The sequence below is a fragment of the Malaya genurostris genome, chromosome 2, assembly GCF_030247185.1.
Source record: "Malaya genurostris strain Urasoe2022 chromosome 2, Malgen_1.1, whole genome shotgun sequence".
In the NCBI taxonomy this organism is placed as follows: domain Eukaryota; kingdom Metazoa; phylum Arthropoda; class Insecta; order Diptera; family Culicidae; genus Malaya; species Malaya genurostris.
Genome location: NC_080571.1, coordinates 41,079,449 through 41,102,159, shown reverse-complemented (window position 1 = coordinate 41,102,159; position 22,711 = coordinate 41,079,449). Strand labels below are relative to the sequence as shown.

The 22,711-nt window shown below is 38.7% G+C and overlaps 1 protein-coding gene across 3 annotated transcripts in view; it reads left to right on the top strand.

The window, feature by feature from the left end:
• LOC131427411 (uncharacterized) overlaps positions 1–22,711 on the top strand; it is a 281,665-nt gene that overhangs the window by 7,389 nt on the left and 251,565 nt on the right. For all 3 annotated transcript variants that reach the window (XM_058590573.1, XM_058590576.1, XM_058590571.1), the window contains exon 2: positions 1,140–2,155. The gene's annotated coding sequence lies outside the window, so the exon portion shown is untranslated. The remainder of the gene's footprint in view (positions 1–1,139; positions 2,156–22,711) is intronic.

Here is a 22,711-nt window from a genome sequence, read left to right as displayed (position 1 = left end):
TGCACCATTTGTACACAATTTTTCGACGTTGTTCTGCTGAAAGTCCACGAAGCAAACTAATAAAAACGAATAAACAACTGCACAAGTGGTTAGAGAAGAGTGTAAACAACAGAACGCAGACATAAACATTGACAGATTCTGAACCATTGCGAAATGGTTTTTAGTTGCGTCCATACTTTCTGGGACAGTCTCTAACCAGTCAACTAAATATAAAACAATCTGGTTAATCCAGCAGGTATAGATTCTTCTTCTAAAGTACAACTGAGAACAAGAAAACATTCAAATATTTCCGATTTACTATCCAGGGTTATTCAAGAAAATTTCCTACCCGGGAAGATCCTTGAACAAATCAGGAATCGAACCCGATATCTTTGTCAGTATCAGACAGTAATTTACCTGGCCCTTCCCGCCGGACCAGTTCATCGCTACAAACATCAGTTACGATGGAGTAACGAGACTGCGGATGAGCAGTGCCAAGCCCAATTCCATCAACAACTTCCGATCCCGATTATTTCCGAAATATAATCAATAAATCATTAATCAAAGCAATGCTCCTGGCCGGTCTTCACTCTAGATGTGGTTTGATTTGATGGTTGACGTATCCATTCAACCAGGAATGCACTTCATCGCTGAACATAATTTTTCGATAAAAATGTGGATCTTCCTCCAAGTTTGCCAGCGCCTATTCATGATTAAATTATAGACCAAACTGAACAAGTTTGACAACGACACAAGACACGATTCACGCGTGATCTGTCAAAAACAGTGTTGCCAAAAAGATTAACTGGTTTGTACTAATGCACATTCAACGTTCAACTTTTGAACCGGTAACCAAAACTACAAAATGTATGTTGGCGATCAGTAAGTCATTTATGCTATTGAAGTGAGCTTCGAGTCTGTTTAGAGGTTCCAGTTGAACTGCTAAAATGCAAAAGCAGTTCAATTTGAACTGTATGGTGAGTGATTAGTCGAAACTGAAACGTGAGTCAAAATGAGTTTACGTTTACCTTTTTCTTAATTTCTGTTCGATTGAGACACGCTATTGTGACTTCAATTTCGAGTCCACGCTCGAGGAAAACCAAAATTTGCATATCCAATTATGATACCACTCACTCACCTGTTCTTCTTTTCCCTTTCAGATTCAAACAGCTGTGACCACTTTGCTCCGCTTTTCTCCCCTCTCTGCAAACGTGTAAAAGTTCAATTAAAAACAGAGCAAAAGTGAGTACGTGTGTCGTTGTTCGTGATTACAAAACGAAAACCGAGTGAGCGAATTCGAAGAAATAGCGAAAAAAAAATCACAAACATAAGTGCGTGGAACATAAACGATTGAAGCGAAATAGGAAAAAAAATAAGGGATCATTGATGAGTGAGTAAAGTGGGCAGCAACAGCAAACTGGGTACTGCGGGGCGGCAAGTGTCGGAAATCGTAACGATAATAGCATTAAAGTTAACTGCAATTACCGGGCCAATCCGGGGTACGAAAGTTTTGTGCTTTGTGCGTTTTTTTTTTGTTTTTCCTCCGGCACTGACCAAAACGCCTGCTGAGATTCGTCGCAAAATTAAAAGTCAGTACAGGCAGAATCAGTGCTCGATAAACGACGACAAACGGGGTGGTTGTGTGCGGCGAAACAAGGTAGTGCGGTCTGATAAGTATTTACACAAGTAGTTGTAAGTAGTAGTAAAAAGTGGTTCCTGGTCCAGGGCAAAAGAGTTGTCCCAAAAACGGTGAACCGTGAGAGATAGCATTAATAATACAGGAAATAAGATTCGAAAGACTCCAGGGCGCAAGTGAAAAAGAAGTAGTTGAAGAAGAAGAAGCAGAAGAAACTCGCGAAATCGCAGCAGAAAGTGCGGAATATTTTTGTTTCGTTTTATTTTATTTTCCTTTGGTCGGGCAGTGTTTTGTGTGCTGTTTGCTGTTATTAGCATTGCTGGTGAATGTCGAAATTTGTGGCTGGTTGTTATTTTTGACAGCGTGATTTTTTGTTCATTTCTTGGTCGGTCGAGAACGTGTTTTGGTGTGTCGTGGCGTTTCTTCGTGGCTCTGCTCTGGGACGTGTTAATTTTTCAACCCGCTTACCGCAAGTGAATGCTGCCGCCGCCATCATCATCGCCGCCGTGTCGAGCCGCTGGAACACAGCAATAAACACAGGTGAGCAGTTAGTCGTTCTTGGTGCTTTCGGTGAATCGTAAAAAAAGGCCGACCCAAATGGAGATTTGTCGCGACCATTAAAAAAAATAACAAGAAACAGTGCGAACCTGTTTCGGGCGAATGGAAAATCGGAGACGATTGCCATGGGGAAATCTGAAACCTTTAGAAATTATCTGATAGACTCACGGTTGACAAGAAAGATACGCATGAAATGGGTCGCATTAATTCGGCGGCTTTCACTTTTTTTCAATTCGGGACACCACAAAAGTGATATTGGAATTTGGTATTTGGAATTCTTCGACGGACTGAGAGTTTTCGAAACGGCCGTTACACCATGTAACTTAATGTAACCCAAGCAAAGTCTTGACGCTACGTTTCTTTGTGGAACTCTGACTTTTTTTTTGAAACAGACTTTGCGACACCCTTTCATGGAATGTGCAACAGCACTAAGAATTCTTCTACATCGAACTGCCATCTCCATTCTGAAGCACCGCGACACCCACCCAAAAAAAACGAATTACGTCATGTATTTGTTTTTGGATTTTCGCGTGACCGAACCCATCGTTGGCCTGCTTTGAGTTTACTGGCCCGACGCTCGAGCTACTTTGGGAGGTTCTGACGACAGTCACTCGATAGCCCGATTGCTGTTGCTGTTGTCGACCTTCGTAGTGGCGGTGCGGAAACGGATTATATATTTCGTGACATATTGATTTTCATTGATTTGAGCTAACAGTGCCTCGGGTGAACTTGAGCCCATCGTGGGGAAAGAAAAGGTTTGCAAGATAGAGAAAAAAATTTATCAAAAATGATTGTTTCCTGCATCTCGTGTTTCGAAAGTAAAGTCACGTAACGTTAGCTTCGAAATCTGAATAATGACTCTAATTGACCCAGTTGACAAAGATGATCTTTGATTTGCGATTTGTTTCAAACCGACGTAAGTATTTTCAATCATAGCGTTAATGACTTCACAGTTCGGAAAAAGACGGGTGGGTAATGTCAGACACATAACTGGAGGACGTAAATACGAATAAAATTTAACACTTCCGAATAAAGATTATCATTCGTATTAGTTGATTGTTTGAATTTTGCAACTTTGACTGCTCCGCTTCCAGAATTCTGACGGTGTATCTATACTAAAGTACGATTCATTAACGAACAAACAAGATCATGCATTCTATAGCACTATCTTCCATATATACTGGAATATTGTACTTAATGTCCTCGTGTTCCACATAGTGCACATTGTTATTGTCTTTTGCGAATTGAATTGCATCCAACTCTTTATAAAACTGGATGTAAACAACATTATTCGTCTTATTGCATTGAAGTAAATGCACACGTTTAATGTCAAGATGCATTTGCTCCTTAAGCAAACCTTCAAGATCTCGTATCGAAGGTCGAATTTTGCACTGCCTGAAGTCAACAACAATTGTATTCTTTCGTGTCGGCGGTAGCTTTTGTTCGTTTGGTTCACTCATTTCGAGGTCGTTCTATTGTTCACTACACAATACTGTACTTGGTTTCTTCTGTCCCGAACGTAAGCGGTTTTGTTTTATCGACTGACTTGAATGAGATGTGAAAGCGAACTGCCCCATGGGGTTGTTCGAGCTATTGATATGGAACGAGACAATACAAATTTCTAATAATCGATATTTTCAATCAAACAGTTCAATCAAATGCGCAATTGCAAGATTAGATTCCTTAGATTGATCTATATTAGGCACCAACATCGAACACACGAACCCAGAACATAGACTCTGTTTGCCTTGATTTGTATTTCTCTTGTATCTGACGAAATTATATCAATACTTCAAATATATGCAAATATATCTATTTGCTTACTAGTGTAACAGATCTCGATATTCAAGCTTCTTTTAGCCAAGTTTGTGTTCAAGTTTTGTTCGCATGCAGTTTTTTTAATAGTGCTAAGTTTCTCTGTAACATTGCGATTTGGGATCACTCCATGGCACTAACATTCTGCGACTCGGTTGAAGCGATAAACTTTTTCTCATTATTAATCGAGTTCATTCTTATTTAAAATAAAAATTTATTTTAGGCACTTAAAATTTACCCTGGGATACTTTCAGATTTCTCAGGTGAAAACGACATAAAGACTGTCCCAGAAAGTATGGACGCACTTTTAATTCGCTGTAAACAATTCACAAGTGTTAGATATTCAAATTTTATTCGATACACTATAATATTAAACTACAACAACAGAATATTATTTTCAACATTTGCTACTTAGCCATTGTAGACTAGCTGGCGCACCTTCTTGCGAACGTTCCTCGTTAAATTCCGTACAGACTTCTTGGCGACAGGTTTTGACACTTTATTCCAATCTTTTTCGAACTGTTGAATGGTTTCGGCTGCCGAGACATGTTTCCTGAGATGTGCCTTCATTAATGCCCAAAATTCCTCAATTGGTCGAAGTTTATCGGCAAGTTGGTGGATTCATGTCTTTTGGGACGAAAGTGACATTTTTGGTAGTATACCATTTCGAGTAGTGGCAAGAAACAAAATCTGGCCAGAAGACAACAGGATCATTGTGGCTTCGAATCATGGGTAGAAGTCGTTTTTGTAAACATATCTTGATGTATATTTCGCTGTTCATTGAAGCAGTGGTGATGAAGGGTTTCGAAATCTTACCGCAGCTACAAATTGCTTGCCAGACCATAGCTTTCTTACCAAATTTTTCGACTTCAATCGATGTCTCGAACTGGTTTAACACTTGCCCTTCTCGCACCGTATAATATTGTAACCCCGGTATAGATTTGTAATCGAGTTCCACGTAGGTTTCGTCGTCCATGATTATGAAGTTCAAATTTCCTGCAAGAATCGTATTGTACAGCTTTCGAACCCTCGGCCTGATCGCATTTTGAATCAAACTAATGAAAACGAATAAACAACTGCACAAGTTGTTAGATAAGAGTGTAAACAACAGGACGCAGCCATAAAAATTGACAGATTCTGAACCATTGCGAAATGGCTGCGGTTTTCGGTTGCGTTCATACTTTCTGGGACAGTCTTTATACAAAGCATTTCATCCAAACTCGCATGACGCTTAAGATCAAATCAAACCAGTTAAAGATTCAAACCGTTTTATAGCGCTTTGTGTGATACTTGCTGTCTGGCAGTAACCTTCCTCTGACATGTTTCATGTGAGACTGAAGCTAGAGAAATAATTTTATTTATATTTATAGAATCGCTTTTGCATCGACTGACTAATCAGAGCGATGCTTCCCTGCTGATAAACCTCTTACTCCTTCTAAATTATCTTCTCCGTTAGGAAAATCCAGTAAGTCAGTATAGTGTCTTAAAATTTTAGCAGACAAAATAGGACACTGCTCGCTATTAATCAAAATTTCAATCATATGTGATCGTAAATACGTGTCTTGATACATTCAAATCTAAACTTAAAAGTATTTCTAATAAAACGGTGAAAAAATATTAATAATTGATACAAAATTGACTGAACTGTAAGTGTTCTAAAACTGATCACATTTCTACGTGTATTTACTAGTTATACTCATATGTAGTTAACGAAGCTCCCTTCCGTAACAAGCTTGAGAACAAATCGGAACCCAGTGGATAATTTGTTGCTTATTGGTTACGATGGTTTTTAATTTTTTTGTATATATTTTTTGTGTTTTTTCGTGTGCTTCACCAAGTATGCAGTAAACGATGCACCCCTACTAAATAAGCTTAAAAACAAATCTGAATCCAGTGGATGATTTGTTGCTAATTAGTTGCTAATGTAGTTGGGTAGTTTGTTGCTAATAAGTTGCTAATTAACAAAGAGTATCTGTCATTTGTACTTAGGTCGTAATGCAGATTCTATAGAGAATTGAAAGCTCATCTATCAAGTGCATATTTGAGAACGTATTATGATCTCCACCTGTGCTACATTTTTGTTACTTGTTGCTAACATCGTTTAGACATATAAAAATCCAGCTTATGTAGCAGCCCAGTTATAAAGCAATCATGGTCATACATATTAGCTGGGTACCGATTTGTTTTCAAGCTTATTTAGGAGGGATGATTTGTTAACTTCATATAAGCTTAGCGAAGCACTTGAGAAAAGCAAGCAATATAAAACTACCGTAACTAATAAGCAACGAACTATCCACTGGGTTTTGCTTTTTTAAGCTTATTTAAGAAAGATACTTAGTTAATTTCACATGAACTTTGCGAAGTATTAAAAAAAAAAACAAAAAATGAGAAACAAATTCAAAACCCCAATAACTATTTAGCAACTAGTTAAAAACAAACTATCCACTGGGTATCGACTTGTTTTCAAGTTTATTTAGGAGGGATGCTCCGTACACTTCATATGAGTTTAGCAAAGTACTCAAAAAATTGAACAAGAAATTGTAAATTACTGTAACTAATTAGCAACTTTTTAGCAACAAATTATCCACTGGATTTTTATTTGTATTCAAGCTTCTTTAAATTCATAAGAACTATGCGAAGTATTCGAAAGAAAATGAGAAACAAATTCAAAACCACCGTAACTAATAAGTAACTAATTAACAACAAACTATCTACTAAGATTCGATTAGTTTTCAAGCTTACTTAGGAGGAGTGCTTCGATAAATTCATATGAACTTTGCGAAGTACTCGTGGACCTAAAAAATAAATGAAGCAACTAATTCAAAATTACCGCAACTAATTAGCAACTAATTCGTAACAAATTGTTAACCTATTTAAGTTACCATCGGCGATAGATGCTTCGCAAAGTTCATGTTCATATCATCGACGGAGACGAAATGTTTTTTTTTTTGTTGTTTTTTGGTCTCGTTAGTCCCGCCTTATTGATTGAAAACGAATAATGACACAAATATTTACTCCGAACACTTTCATTTAGTTAGCGTTAGTATTAATTTGATTCGCAACGCATCGTGAATTCGTTTCATAATATATGTCTATGACATAACTCTGTTTCTTTTACAAAAAAAATTGTAGATAAAGTTATGCAGAAAATTTAGATAATTAATTATTCCGAAACTCGAATTTCAATAATCAGGTCAACATCAATCGATTGTATTATCATGATGCTACAAAATCTAACAGGCTTCCCCTACTACTAACATTTTGTTCATCTAAACAATCCTCCAGACCATTCCTTTATTAAATAACAACTATCATCCGGTGGGAACTTTAGAGGATGTGCCAGGAGATGGCTTGAATTCGGTCGGGATTCTCGAGGAACAGTGCTGGAACGTTTGTCAATTGCGTTTTCTTTTGTTTTGAATAAACTCATTGCACAACTAGGGGCTGATTTATGACGTGAATTCGGCACCATTCGTTTCATTTTCGCTGACTGCCTGATGTTATCGTAATTTGAAAATTGTGTAAGCTCAGGAGCGATTCCACCACCACGGACTGGGTTCATTTGTTAATTCGTTGTTGCGCAATCAACCGCGCGAGATGAGGCTTGATGTCACCTGTTGCAGTTACCAGCCAGCTAGAAGCCGATTTTCTCAGATGACAACGTTGATTCGCCGACGACTTCCGTCGTGTTTTTTTTTTCGCTCACCACCTAGGAATCTGTGCTGAGGCATCATCGCTGCTGCTGCTAGATCATCACGATAACAGATTTATTCGGCGGTGGCATGCGGGTCTCCGCTATTTGCATGAATACTGCGACCTGCTTCGACGGAGTCGCATTGAAATGCAAAAAATAAAGAAAAGAGAGTGAGAAAAAAATTAATTAAATCAAATGATAAAAATTTAAATCTCGATAGAGCGCAGATTTAGTGACTTCACGTGAGAGCCAACCGGGGCATCAGCTGAGCAGGGAAATTTGTGCGAAAATTGGCATAATTTATAACCTTTGGGGCTTTGCCGAGCTGGGCGAGATTGGGCACGGTCATTGAGAGGCTATGCATTATGAAAGAAATGAGATCCCCTTTTAACTGGCAGCAGGTTTCGTAAACCACCAGGAAAATTACGGCTTTCAGTTAAGAAGCCATTTTGACCGGTTAGTGACACCAACATTCATGAGAATGCTTGGATTAAACGATCCGCCACTTATTTCTCTATATAAATATTCATCTCCAGTCTAAATTAGCAACGAGTTTTTGGCCAAAAACTTATCCAATATCATCAACCAAGCACCGTACTCTCCAGATATGGCCCCGTGTGACTTTTTCCTCTTCCTCAGACTCAAATTGCCATTGCGGGGAACGCGTTTTGAGACCATAAAAGAGAATTCGCTGCGTGAACTAAAGGCCATTCTCCAGAGCACGATGACAGCCAAACGATCTTTTCGTATCACATTGCCGTGGTCAACTCGAGGACTTTGCCTTGTTGACAGAAATTGCGTGTGCACACATCTCATATTCATCCAACATGTAATTTCAAGTATCTCTTGTTGTTGGATTAGTGTATTTTCCGTGCATATGAGTTACTGCACAGATTCAAGAAGAGAATGAATTACTCAGCTTAGCTCTGAGATTTGTTGTTATCTTAGTCACGTTGGGTTCTTTGAGAAATTGTATGCACACATCCAGGGGAGGCTTCAGTAGCTTATGTTAATGCTTATGGCAGTTGAAAACAAATTGATGTCTCAGTTGCAACATCGAAGCGGTTATATTGATGAAATTATTGACAGGTTTGCTCGACGTGCAGATTCTTAGTTTTCACTTACACTGATGTCATACCACATAATCATTGCACAACTCGTAAATTTTGTCACGAGACGCGGTAATTTTTTTGAATTTGTTGCTCATTTTTTGTCGTGAATACGACTTAATTTACTGTGGGGCGCCTTTTCAAAATGTACCCTCTGGGAGAGTGATAAGTTTTTGATCGTGAATATATCTTGTTATATCTAACGAATCAACATAATTTTTGCTACATGCTATCGGTAATATGATCACAATTTTATGATAAAATTTTCAGTTGTGTGACATAATCTCAAATAATTGAAAATCATACTTTTCTGAAATGTTTGGTATAAACGAGTATCAAAGAGGATAATTCATAAGGCGCGTTTGCCTTTCTCGTATTTTGAAAGCTCATAGCTCAGTGATCTGTGAAAGGATTTATATAATCTAACTACCAATAGAATCGAAATTTTTCAACTTAAACGTGTATAGCAACAGCATTGAAGTATTTCAATAGTACACTATTGAAAAACCTATCTCATTTGACCCGTGTCAACACCAGCCAATCAGAACGCGTTCTGAGGAAGAGAACAAAATATCAAAATATCCGAACAGTGCTTAATATCGTAGTGAGTTCCACAATTTGGTCCTTCTGAAATGCAGGAATGAATCCCGTACAGCATCCTGATAGCTTCTTTCAATGAAATGCAAATCCGAAATGAAACAATCAATATTAAAATTCTATATGCTGCTATTTTTATAGCCGTTAGGACCGCTCATTAGTGAAAAAGATACAAACGAAATCACGTAAAAAAGAAACCTCTGAACAAAAATTGGATCAGTTTGGATTCTATCGCCAGTGCGAGCAGCTGTATTGTGTGTCGTTTGCAAAGCTAGTTTTGCTTCAGACAAGAGCGATTACGTCACAGCTGCTAATCGTTTGCATTGGTGGAAAAACAACGAAAAGAGGACAACGGTGGAGAGCATCAAACAAAATCAGCCGTTCTGATGGCTTTAAAAGTTTTCTAAAGGACTATTAGCATTTCTTCTTCGCAAATCGAAAGTAAATATCCTCAGTTTAGTACAAATCTAGAACAGTTTGTTTAGATTTGTGCACTTTTCGCTTTGTGAAATTCACAGTAATCGAGATCAAGTGAAGCCTTCTTTGTTTTTGCGAAAATTGTGGAAAAGGGGAATGCTTGCATAATTCATACAATTGATCAACTAATTGATATTCGGAAGTGTTAAGGAACATGTCAGTTGTTTTCGTATTCACGACATCCAGTTATGTCTCTGACATTACCCACCCGCCTTTTTATTTTATTGAGTACTTCGAAACGTTTATCTGAAGTTAATGAAGCATCCCTCATACCTAAGCTTGAAAACATCGAAATCCAGTGGAAAGTTTCTTGCTAATTAGTGACTAATCAATTACGGTAATTTTGAATTTGTTGCTCAATTGTTTTTTCAATTTTTTTTAGTAATTCGTAATGTTCATATAGAGTTAACGAAATACCCCTCCCAAATAAGTTTAACAGCAAATCGAAATCGAAGTGAATAATTTGCTTTTTTCAGTACTTCGCTAAGTTATTGTGAAGTTAACGAAGCACCCCTCCTGAATAAGCTTGAAAACAAATCGAAGCCTAGTTAATAGTTTGTTGCTTATTAGTTGCTAATTAGTTGCGGTATTTTTGAATTTGTTGCTCAACTTTTTTTTATATTCTAAATACTTTTTAGTAGTTTCTATTAAAAATTTCCGTAACTAATTAACAATAAACTATCTATTGGGTTTCAATTTGATTTTAAACTTATTTGGTAGGGATGTTTCGTTAACTCCACGTGAACGAATTACTCAAAAAAATTGAACAACAACTTCGAAAGTATTGTAACTAATTAGCAACAAATTATTCACCTATTTGCATTATCATCGGCGAAAGGTGCCTCACTAAGTTCATGTTCATAATGTTCGGTACTTTGGTACAATTGAGTAGATTTAGGATGTGGTTTCTCCACATAGCCAGAACGGCTCAATTGGTAGAGCAGTTCCCCGGATAGTTCTTTACGCTTTCGTAAGTCTCCATTATGTTATTTCATTTTTCTATCACTTCCAATGCGTATTGGTGTTTGATATTGAGTTGTAGAAAAAGGACAAAAATGTTGAAAACCCCGTTCTACTCCAGTAGATATATACTGCAATATACTGTTCTGCACGGGAATAGGAATCAAAAAAAAATACATCCACTAGAATTATATGACAACACGGTTCTTTTCTTTATATTTTTCTGGTTAGGGCTAGTCAGAAAGTCACAAGAATTGTGGCAGACACATTTTTGATATACTAACCGTCTGCAGCCAGTAAGTTGCAATCTTGTTTGGTCAGAATTGTCAGAACAGACACTGCACTTCGGCGAAATAGTTGAAATTGTGGCACTCAAGAAGGAGAGTGAACTTTTACGTCTGCTCAGCAGTCCATGATGGACTTCCAAGTGCACCAGTAGTTCAATATGAATTGCTAAAGCTGTGATGAATCGTAAACGAAACGTAAAATTTACACGGTGTATGTGCACTAGGGTGCCAAAAAAAATTTCTAATATCGTAAAGTTCAAAAGTTTAAGCATCTAAAAAAAAGAAAATTTCCGAGGTTTTCTTTGTTAGAAATGTCTTAAATTTGCATTAAACGTCGAAATAAAGTGTCACCGCGAAAAACCAAATTTAAAAACAATCGATATGACACTAAATCTTGACGTTTCATGGAATTCTAAGAGATTTTGCGTATACAAAATCATTATCTTTCCGTTTCGTCTTAGACTCGTCATTGCATAACAGTTTATGTTGAACTGCTATGCCACCTGCAGTGCAACAAATAAGGTTAATCCCTAAATAACCCTCTAAATCGACCAGTATTAGCTAAAACTTGTTTTCGTTCGGCACTTCAGGAAGGACTTAGAACTTTGATGCCAGTTATAAGTTTACTGCAAGTAACAATAACTTTACATCTGTCTAGCGGTTCATGTTAAACTGATGGTGGCCTAACAATACAACATAGACTGTTATGCATTGATGAGTCTCAGACGGAACGTAAAGATAATTGGTGATGTGCTCTAAAGACTGTCCCAGAAAGTATGGACGCAACCAAAAACCGCTGCCATTTCGCAATCGTTCAGAATCTGTCAATTTTTATGACTGCGTCCTGTTGTTTACACTCTTCTCCAACCACTCGTGCAGTTGTTTATTCGTTTTCATTAGTTTGTTTCGAAATGCGTGGACTTTCAGCAGAACAACGTCGAAAAATTGTGTACAAATGGTGCACAGAACGCGGACTGTCACTGAGAAAAATAGCAAAAATGGAAGAAGTAAGTGAAAAAGCCGTGCGAAATGCAATCAAGAAGATCGGTGAGGATAACACCTTTGAGGATAAACCGAAAACGGGTCGAAAAAAAGGTCCTGCTAACCCTCAGTTGGATAAACGTATACTAAAGGCGTTCGAGCAAAAGAAGGAGGTTTCAGTTCGGGATGTGGCCAAAAAGTGGGCACTTCGAAATCAAATATTCTTTGTGCTAAAGAACGTTCGAATCTTCGAACCTATAAGAAGCAGAAACAACCAAAACGTAGTCCGAAACAAGAAGCATCGATCAGGCCGAGGGTTCGAAAGCTGTACAATACGATTCTTGCTGGAAATTTGAACTGCATAATCATGGATGACGAAACCTACGTGAAACTCCATTACAAATCCTTGCCGGGACCACAATATTATACGGTGCGAGAAGGGCAAGTGTTAAACCAGTCCGAGACATCGATTGAAGTCGAAAAATTTGGTAAGAAAGCTATGGTCTGGCAAGCAATTTGTAGCTGCGGTAAGATTTCGAAATCCTTCATCATCACTGCTTCAATGAACAGCGAAATATACATCAAGGAATGTTTACAAAAACGACTTCTACCCATGATTCGAAGCCACAAGGATCCTGTTGTCTTCTGGCAGATCTTGCTTCTTGCCACTACTCGAAATCAACGATAGAATGGTAAACTACCAAAAATGTCACTTTCGTCCCGAAAGACATGAATCCACCAAATTGCCCACAACTTCGACCAATTGAGTAATTTTGGGCATTAACGAAGGCAGATCTTAGGAAACTTGTCTCGGCAGCCGAAACCATTCAACAGTTCGAAAAAGATTGGAAAAAAGTGTCAAAACTTGTCGCCAAGAAGTCTGTACGGAATTTAATGAGGAACGTTCGAAAGAAGGTGCGCCAGCTAGTCTACAATGGCTAAGTAGCAAATGTTGAGAATAATATTGTGAATTATTTACAGCGAAATCAAAGTGCGTCCATACTTTCTGGGACAGTCTTTAATTAGGCTGCATGAAGAAACTACGAACTTTTGAGTTTACTGTGTGCTATCCTTCTCGGTCACTGATTTAGCTGCTTCTGCCCAAGATTTTTGAAGTTTTTCCACAGTTTTAGCTTGTTTGTATTGAGAGAGTTTTCTCTTCACGATAGCCCAATACCGCTCGATAGGTCGCAACTCCAAGCAGTTAGGTGGATTCGCCTCTTTCGGTATAGCATGGACAGCAACGGAACGTCATGACTGCGTAGGAATGGTAACAATCACTTCTTTAGGTGTTCTTCTCTGTTTATTTTCTTGTTTGCCGTTCCGGTAGTGATGAAGTTTTCCCTTGCTCGACCATAGCTTCACATTGCCTGCCAAACCAAATATTTTTCTGGGAAACTTGGTCTTTTTCCTCGTACTGAAATGCTCTGCTGCGCCGTTTGCTTGGTAGTATAAAAGACATTCCGGAAAGCTGCTTAAAGTTTTCCAGCATTGTCCATTATTGTGCATAAAAACTTCATCAAATATTCGCAATACAACTTACGAGCCCTGCTTTTAGCCATCACATTCTCTTTATCATTACGGTTCGGTACAGTTTTCACCTTGAACGACTTCAAAGTGCTTTTAAGTATGCACGAAAGTTTACACGAAAGTTTGCACGAAGACATTTTTATTTTGTTAGTCACAGTACGTACGGAAAAACATTGCTTTTTCTGCAATATTTACTTCACTTTCGCATCCTTCTGGCGATTCATGAGATCCGTTTTTGTTTCTCTCTCATTGTTCCCGGCTGTGTATTGGATGATTAAGGTACATTTTGGACACAGAGTTTGCACGAAAACCAAGCTTTTTGAAAGTTATAATACTGACAGATCCGGATTTTCATTGCGATCGCATACAATTGTTTTGCGCATCTAAAAGCTTGTAGTATCACCAAAAATTGATTTCACACAATGAACCGACATCAATCTTCAGTCTACAAAATATTTCACGCGTTGATGAAGTATGAGATGACGATGTTATTTCATAGGCGTTCAAGTTTTTTTTTTGTAAATTACCCAATTGTTTTATGTCGATTGATTGAATGACTATAGAAAGGCAATTTGACACCACTAGGTGAATTAAGAAGAGGTTGTTATTATTTTATCTGACTAGTATTTAAACAGAACTGGTTCATCTACTACATTGTGAGTCAAACATAGTAGTTATTTTTTCCTCAGAGAGAGAGAGAGAGAGAGAGAGCCATTCCCATTGCTCCCCTGCAAACTATGAGGGTTCATTTGTTCACTAATCGTGTTTTCATCCATTGATTCATTGTCACTGTTTTTTTTTTAAAGACAGAACATTCGAACTGATATTCAGTAGAGACTTTGCAAAAGGCAAACAAAGAGTGCAGGAAAGTTGAAGAACGACTATCCTGGATCCTTCAATTCACGATTCCTTTTCGTTCTGCTTCGGAAAAGGAATTTGAACCTCACAAATAAACTAAGTATAAATTCTATCTTATTTGTTTCGTTTTTGCATAAATAAAAACGACCATTCCAATTCGTTATGTCAGTCCACTCAAAACTAACACTGCCGTTCTTATGCCATTGGAAATCATTTTGCCGGACCATTTCGAAACGGAAAACCTAACCCATCGTCGTCTTTGCCATTCGGAATCCGTCCGGATCGTTGCATCAGAAAAATTGCTAAGTTATGTGATTGCTGGAACCTCTCCGCCGACAGCGATTTGCCGATTTGCCAGAAACAATCCCTGCATACTAATCGACTTTGATTGCTCGATAAAAAAAAAAAACCGATTGCGCATTCCTCCGTCCGGGATCTCGGCGCGGTGCTTGACCTTGAGTGGGATATTTTGCGATTCGCTGTCAAAATTTGCATGTACCCGAACAGGTTGTTTAACACTGACTTTTGAAATTAATTCTGCTCACTTTGCGCGGCGATTGGCATGGAATACTAAATTTGGGTGTTCCAGCTGTTTGAGAATTCTGAAGTCGTCCTAAATTGGTTCGACTGATTCGTTGTTGAAATGGTTATGATCATTTAAAGTTTAGCATTTTTTTTCGTTTTAGATAAACCTCACTTTTCTGGTATTGTTCGTTGAGTAGCTAAAACTAAATACAAGTAACCGAACAACTCTGAACAAGCGAAAAGTCTGTGTCATAATTTTATGTGTTGTTGACTTTTGATAACTGAATTATGCTTTCGATTCATCAACACCGTCCTTACGCGTAAACACCGTTACGGTTGCGCAATTTGACAACGTCTTGCGCTTGACCGAAAAAACTGCTTACAGCTTTACAACATAAAATCGTGGTCCTGTTTCTAAGTTCGCCCTGGTGACTACTGTCGACTGGTGGTGGTCGAGTCGAAATGCACTCATGTGTGGATGGTCCAAAGGTTGACAAGTCAACGTTGCTGAGCCCTGCATGACTCGCACCGACTAGACCGTGGTTAATCCGACACGGTTTTCAACACTTTACCCATGCAAGAGTTTTTTTCTTCTGAATCCTACAAACTTTTCGTTTCTTCCTGAACCGGCCTACTGAGGTCATTGTAGCGGGTTGTGTTTTACAATTTTTATGAAACCAAATATGTTGTAACAATAGTTTTTAGCTGGCAAAAAAAAATACTCACTATTTTCGATAAGCCAAAAAAATTGTGCCAATTTATGCGACTGCCAAAATTTTAGCAATCACCTCAATGTTTTATGGATCAGCTTTCTGGGTGTTTGTATGGAAACTTGTCAGTCTGAAAATCCTATTAAAATTTCAGATGAGATTTCCGGTCGAGGAAGGATCCTAACTGCAACCCAAGTTCCGTATCTCCGGACGACAGGTTTCAATCACTCTTAACCCACACCGACTGTGCGCTGACTGATTTGCTGATGGATGTTGACCTTTCCTTTCCGGTTTGCCGAGCAGGTGCGAATGGTTTGTGCCGCTTTCTGCCTCCGAAACTCTTGCAATGACCTTGGCATTCAGTGTGGTGTGATCGTGAAAATTAATGCAATGCTTGATGTGGCAACAGTTACAAATTAATGTAGCTGTAGGTTTGCGTCTGTACAGTTGCACAAGATTTACCGATTACATATTAATTGTTTTCCGAGGGGTGTTGAGCTGGTGTCATTTTTCGGCACGACCACGCAAACAATTGTAATACAAATTGTTTATAAGTGTAGAGAACCATGGTGGAGTCGATAATGAAGTAATACTAGTTTTTTTCAACGTTATTTTCCTAATTCAATCAATCCCTTAAAAGATCGGAAGTCTTATCACTATCCAACTTTATGGCGTGAATTCAAGTGAAGCGTGTCTGGTTGAGAAACAATATCGATTTCGTTTTGCGTTAAAGTTGAATAATGGAAGGTACTTTTGGGGGTGAAAATTTGGTTAATTTGAGCAGAACTGCTCGAAATTTACAAACGTAATCTAAAACCTGATAACATAAAAAATCCTGAAAACATAAAGTCCTTCAATTGGACTCGAAACATCGAAGCTACCTCTGTCTCGCTTGGAAGGAGCGAAATGGTATTCCAATCTTCCGGTGCAAACTCAATCGGAAATGTCTGGACCATTGAAAAGAGCAATGATGCGGATACGACAACAAACAAAATTGCCGCATCTGGAGTGAAGATTTGCCAGAAGCATTGCAAGAGCTACTAATGCATCCTAAAAAAGTCACTGTTTGGTGTGGATTATGGGCCGGTGGCATCATCGGGCCGTACTTCTTCAAAGGCGACGATTGATGGCGAGCGCTACCGTGTAATATCATGTACCATTCGACCTAGATTTTCTCAGAGATGACTGCACCGACTTCTCAGAGAAAAGGTCTTATAGTCCCATAGATCGCTATTGAATTTTATCTGTATCCGACTCCCGGTTTCGGAATTACAAGGCAATATGTGTAGTAAATCTACGAGAAAATGCGCATTCAGTTTGCTCGAAAATTTTTCAGCCGATTTTTACAAACTAAGATGTCAATGAAAAGTCTTGAGATTCTTCAAAAAGTCCTCGAAAAGTTCATCCAGATCCAGTTTTCTGATTCCGGTGTTACAGTGGGATTAGTACAAAATATCAATTTCATGAGGATTTTTTCACAAGCGATGGCGAAACGAGGTGCACCTTTTTATAAAATTTACTTGTAAATTCATCTAGATGACAAACCTTGTTATTTAGTGTATATAAAAATCTACTTTGGAACTAATAGTGCCCGTTTTCCGCTTCCGAACGCACCGGTAATAGTGAAGAAAAGCTCCAATAACGGAACTCACTTCGATTTCTTAGCAACGGTTAAACCGATTTTCATAGCAACAGTTAGACCGAAAACATGATTCAAATTAAAGCTCTCATTGTCCTAAAAGATACTGTGAAATTTCATCCAGATCCGACTTACGGTTCCGAAATTATAGGGCAATGAGTATCAAAACTGTAAAACTGTCATACAAAATTATGCAAAATCGGTACGCATCGTTACGTGCTGGTACGGAAGAAGAAGAAAACGCACCCGCCTAGCACACAGCGTGCTTTGTTCAGTTTCGTATAACGTTCAGGGTTGCCACATTTAAATCTTTATTAAGTTGACTTAACTGTTTCCAAATGAAAAAGGTGATGGTAGTGTATATCGAAGAAAGTTTTTGATTTTATTCAAGTTTGAAAAAAGGAAACTTGACAGAATCTTGTAGTGATGTTTTTGAAAATATAAATAATATGAGAAAAAACATCATTACACCACTAGGTGGATTAAAAAAACCTATATTTCTTAAAAATCACCCTTTATTTTTCGCAGTAACATTGGAAACTCCATACCTTCGAAAACATATGTTCAGTAATTCATGATAAAATTTTAAGTAGTAAGAAACTAACTCAAAATTAAAGTTTTTTTTAAATGTTTGGTATGGACGACCATGAAGGTAAAATTCAGTGCCCAACTAAGGCGCGCTAAATTGAACAGATCATAGCACAAAGGGTATCGTGCAAAACCGACACATAGAAATACGGAATATACTTTGTGATGAGCGCAGTGGGCTTACAACAAGTTTTGTTCGCTAGTAGTGCAGACACTAAGTATGTGTGTTTTTAATTGACTATTATGAGGGAGACACATTGGTGCTTGTTTAAGACGGTCAATTTAGCCATTCAATTAATAAGAAAAATGTTCTTATAATTGATTTTCTCGCCTGAATTCTGAACTTGATTTCAGGTTTAGTATTTAATTTCAGAACTCAGTTTTAGAATTTAGTTCTAAATTACAGGTTCAAAATTGAAAATTAAGACTGTGGAAGTGAATCCTAATTCTGAATTCTGAAATGAAATTTTTGGAACTGGTTTTAAACAAAGTTTAGTTCCTTGATTTATGCTCGGATTTCGGAGAGCTCTGAGTTAGTATTTAAACATCGGAATTCTTGAAACAAAATTTAAGATATGAATGTTAGATCTGGAATCTGGATCTAATTGTTAGATAATCTCAGTTTTCTGAACCAAATTTTTTCTCATAAATACAGTGCCATAAATGTTTTCCTGAGTTTCAGAATTCAGAAATACAGCTTGCCCGGGTTGGCGGTTTAAACCATAGGGCACTGGTCTTGCAGCCAGTTGTCGTATGTTCAAGTCCCGAAATAGAAGAATTCTTATTGTCAGTACAAATCGGTTTTTTTATAACCAATAAAATATTTCCAAAAAGTGATGTACTCACCTACCTTACCTAACAGCTATAGTCCTGGGGTGTCTTTTGCTATATCAAGAATACGTCTCCACATAACTCGGTTCATGTCGGCTCGTCGCCAGCCATTCAAGGCACCGATGCTTCCTAGATCACCCTCCACTTGATCGATCCACCGACATCCTTATGACATGCCCAGCCCATCGTAGACGTCCGATAGCTGTCCGTACGATGGGTGGTACTCCTAGCAGCTGTTGCAATTCATACGCCGTCTCAATTTCGTGCGGTGGTGTACTTTTCTCGATCGAAGGGTTTTTCTGAGTCCAAAGTACGCACGATTTCCTGCCGAAATACGTAGTGTTTCTTCTCTAGAATCTCTTCCTCTCATGTATTTTGTTTTTGACGCATTTATGGCCAGTCCGATACGCCTAGCTTCAGCTTTCAGTTCGATGTATGTTTCCGTCATCTTCTCAAGGTTACGTGTCACAATATAAATATCGTTAGCGAAGCAAAAAAGTTTCGGAAGATCGTGCCACTCGTGTCGATCCTCGCTCTTTGAACCACACCTTCCAAACAATTGAATTGAACAGATACTCTGACGTAGCACATCACCTCTATTCATCGTTGTTTTAACCAATCGCGTCAGTTTATCCGGAAAATCGTTGTGGTGTGATAATAACTTTTTCTTACCAATTAAATAGTGTCTTTAAAAACATTTGTAAGATTTTATCCTCGCCTATAATAATTGTGAGCTTGTCTCATAACGCAATGGTGGCTTTAAAACGAATTTAAGTTGCAAAGAAAAACACTGGGATTTGTCGGTTACGTCAAATATAAATGTACGCCTATCTAACCGGAAATGTTCGCCATAACCCTTTCAAATTTAATTGACATTGTTAGCTTTTCAGAAAGCCTAAGCTGGCCGAAGAGCCTTAGCATTCAGTGTGTTAAGTTTGCTCTTGACCTTGATCGCAAGGTTTGATTAATAATTTAAGGAATTGATTCGGGAGATTAATTGGGATCGACAGTTGTTGATGGAATTGGGCTTGGCTCTGCTCATCCGCAGTCTCGTTACTCCATCGTAGCTGATGTGTGTAGCGATGAACTGGTCCGGCGGGAAGGGCCAGGTGAATTACTGTCTGATACTGGTAAAGATATCGGGTTCGATTCCTGATGTGATCAAGGATCTTCCCGGGTTGGAAATTTTCTTGATTAACCCTGGATAGTAAATCCGAAATATTTGAATGTTATTTTGTGGTCAGTCGTTCTTTTGAAGAAGAATCAATACCTGCTAGATTAATCAGATCGTTTTCTTTTGTTTACTGGTTAAGATATGTGCAAAAATATTAATTATCATTTAGATAACTCGTTCTGCTCACACCTTTGTAGGGGTATGAGGTGGGAACTTCATCATCATCATCATCATCATCATCAAGTTTATCGAAATTCGTTGAGTTATCTTCGAAAAAATTCAGCTGATGAAAAATGTGCGGTAACTCGTTTACGTCACTTATACCATTATATGTTCGGAACCAAAAGTGACCGCCATTTGGTCATCTAACTCGATCCACAATTCAATAGTGGCTTTCAAACAAACCTAAGTTTGTTGAAATCGGCTCAGTCTTCGCTGAGAAAATTGCGCGGTAAAAGAAAACAACGCGTTTTGTCGGTTACGTCACTTATACCATTATATCTCCGAAACCGAAAGTGACAGCCATTTGCTCTTCAAACTTGATCAATAGCCCAACAGTAGCTTGTAAACGAGCCTAAGCTTGTTAAAATCGGTTGACCAATTTCTGAGAAAATTGAGCAGTTAAAATATCTTCGAAAAGTACACTCAGACATTTTCCGATCTCGTCGAGCAGAGTCGAATGGTATATAACACTATGGTTCTTCAAGAGACTCATTGTCATATTTTTGCCTTTTGCTATAGAAAGGTATTCAAATTGCTGGAAAAACCGACTTTTGAACGGAGCCTCGGAGAATCTTAGTGTTAAATATCATTCGACTCAGTTCGACGAAATCAGAAAAAGGCTGTATGTATGTGTGTATGTATGTATGTATGTATGTATGTATGTATGTATGTATGTATGTGCACTTTTCGAAGATATTTTTACCGTTCAAAGCTTTTAAAGTTACTATTGGGCTATTTTTTTTTTTATTCAATAATATATTATAATATTAAGGCACACTGCTTAAGCTCTAAGATGCCAAGGGTATTTACTAATCTTAATTACGACTAATTTAAAACTAGAATAGTATCATTATGTAATGTAGTATCGGGGTAGCGGATTCTCGACAATTCAGCTTTCAGCAGGCGAGGTGAATTGAATATTGGGTGAGGGTCTTCCAAATGGCGAATATCCATGTTGGCCGCATCCTTCGGTCCGTGTGGGTCCGCGGGAAACACCCCCAGGCTACGAAGGCCCGGCGGGTGGCCCGCATGCTGGTCATTGACTGGAGCGGTCTTCCGGTGATGGTGATGTTACGGAAGAGAATGAAAAAAAAAGAAGTAAATATTGTGGGAAACGGGGTAAAAAAGGGGTGTGGGAACAAAATGTTTGAAAACGACAGAGATCTAATTAGTTGCCATCGAGATGGTGAAAAAACAGGGAATGGGGAACGAAAAAGTTAGTGACAAAAAAAAGATCTTGTTAGTTCCAATGAAGATGGTGGACAGGGACGGGGATCGAGAGAATCGGGCGGATGTTAGTGTCGAACCTGTAGGTGGAGATTATACTTTCTGAGCGAGGAATAACACATTACACTTGTATATCAATGTGTTTAAGGTACTGGTATATGAGAAGCATATATGAACTATCCCGACTCGCCAACACATCCCGAACCGGCACCTCAGGCGGTCTACCTCGGGCCCTGAGGGATTCCAGTAGCTTCGACCTGGCGTCACGATACTCTACGCACGACCACACGACATGCTCGATGTCCTGATAACCGTCGCCACAGGTGCAGAGCCCGTTCTCCACGATCCCGATACGCCGGAGATGTGCGTTGAATGTATAGTGATTTGACATGAGTCGTGACATAACGCGAATGAAATCACGACTCACGTTCATCCCCTTGAACCAAGGTTTCGTCGATACCTTAGGGATAATGGAGTGTAGCCATCGTCCCAGTTCGTCATTCGTCCATGAAGTTTGCCAACTTTCGAGAGTTTTCTGACGAGAAATACTGAAAAATTCATTGAAGCAGATTGGTCTTTCATAAATATCACCTTCCAGTGCGCCCACTTTAGCCAATAAGTCTGCCTTTTCATTGCCCGGAATGGAACAATGCGAAGGGACCCAGACTAACGATATTAAATAAGACCGTTCAGATAAAGTTCTCAAATGTTCCCGTATTTTCCCCAGGAAATATGGGGGATACTTTCCTGGCTTCATTGCCCGGAGAGCTTCTATTGAACTTAGACTGTCCGTGACAATGAAGTAATGGTCTTTGGGCATGGTTTCAATGATCTCGAGGGTGTACTGAATAGCAGCTAATTCTGCGACGTAAACTGAAGCCGGATCACTGAGTTTGTAAGAAGCGGTGATGTTTTGATTGAAGATGCCGAAGCCTGTGGACTCGTTGATGTTTGATCCGTCAGTGTAAAACACCTTTTCACAGTTGACTGTTCTAAATTTATTATAAAAAATATTTGGGGCCACTTGAGGGCGCACGTGATCCGGAATTCCACGAATTTCTTCTCTCATGGATGTGTCGAAAAACACAGTAGAATCAGAAGTATCCAAGAAATGAGCACGGTTGGAAACAAACGAAGAAGGATTAATATTCTGAGCCATGTAATCAAAATACAAGGACATAAAACGGGTTTGAGAGTTAAGCTCAACTAACCTTTCGAAGTTTTCAATCACCAGAGGATTCAGAATGTCGCATCGAATGAGCAAACGATATGAGAGATCCCAGAACCGGTTTTTCAGTGGAAGAACGCCCGCCA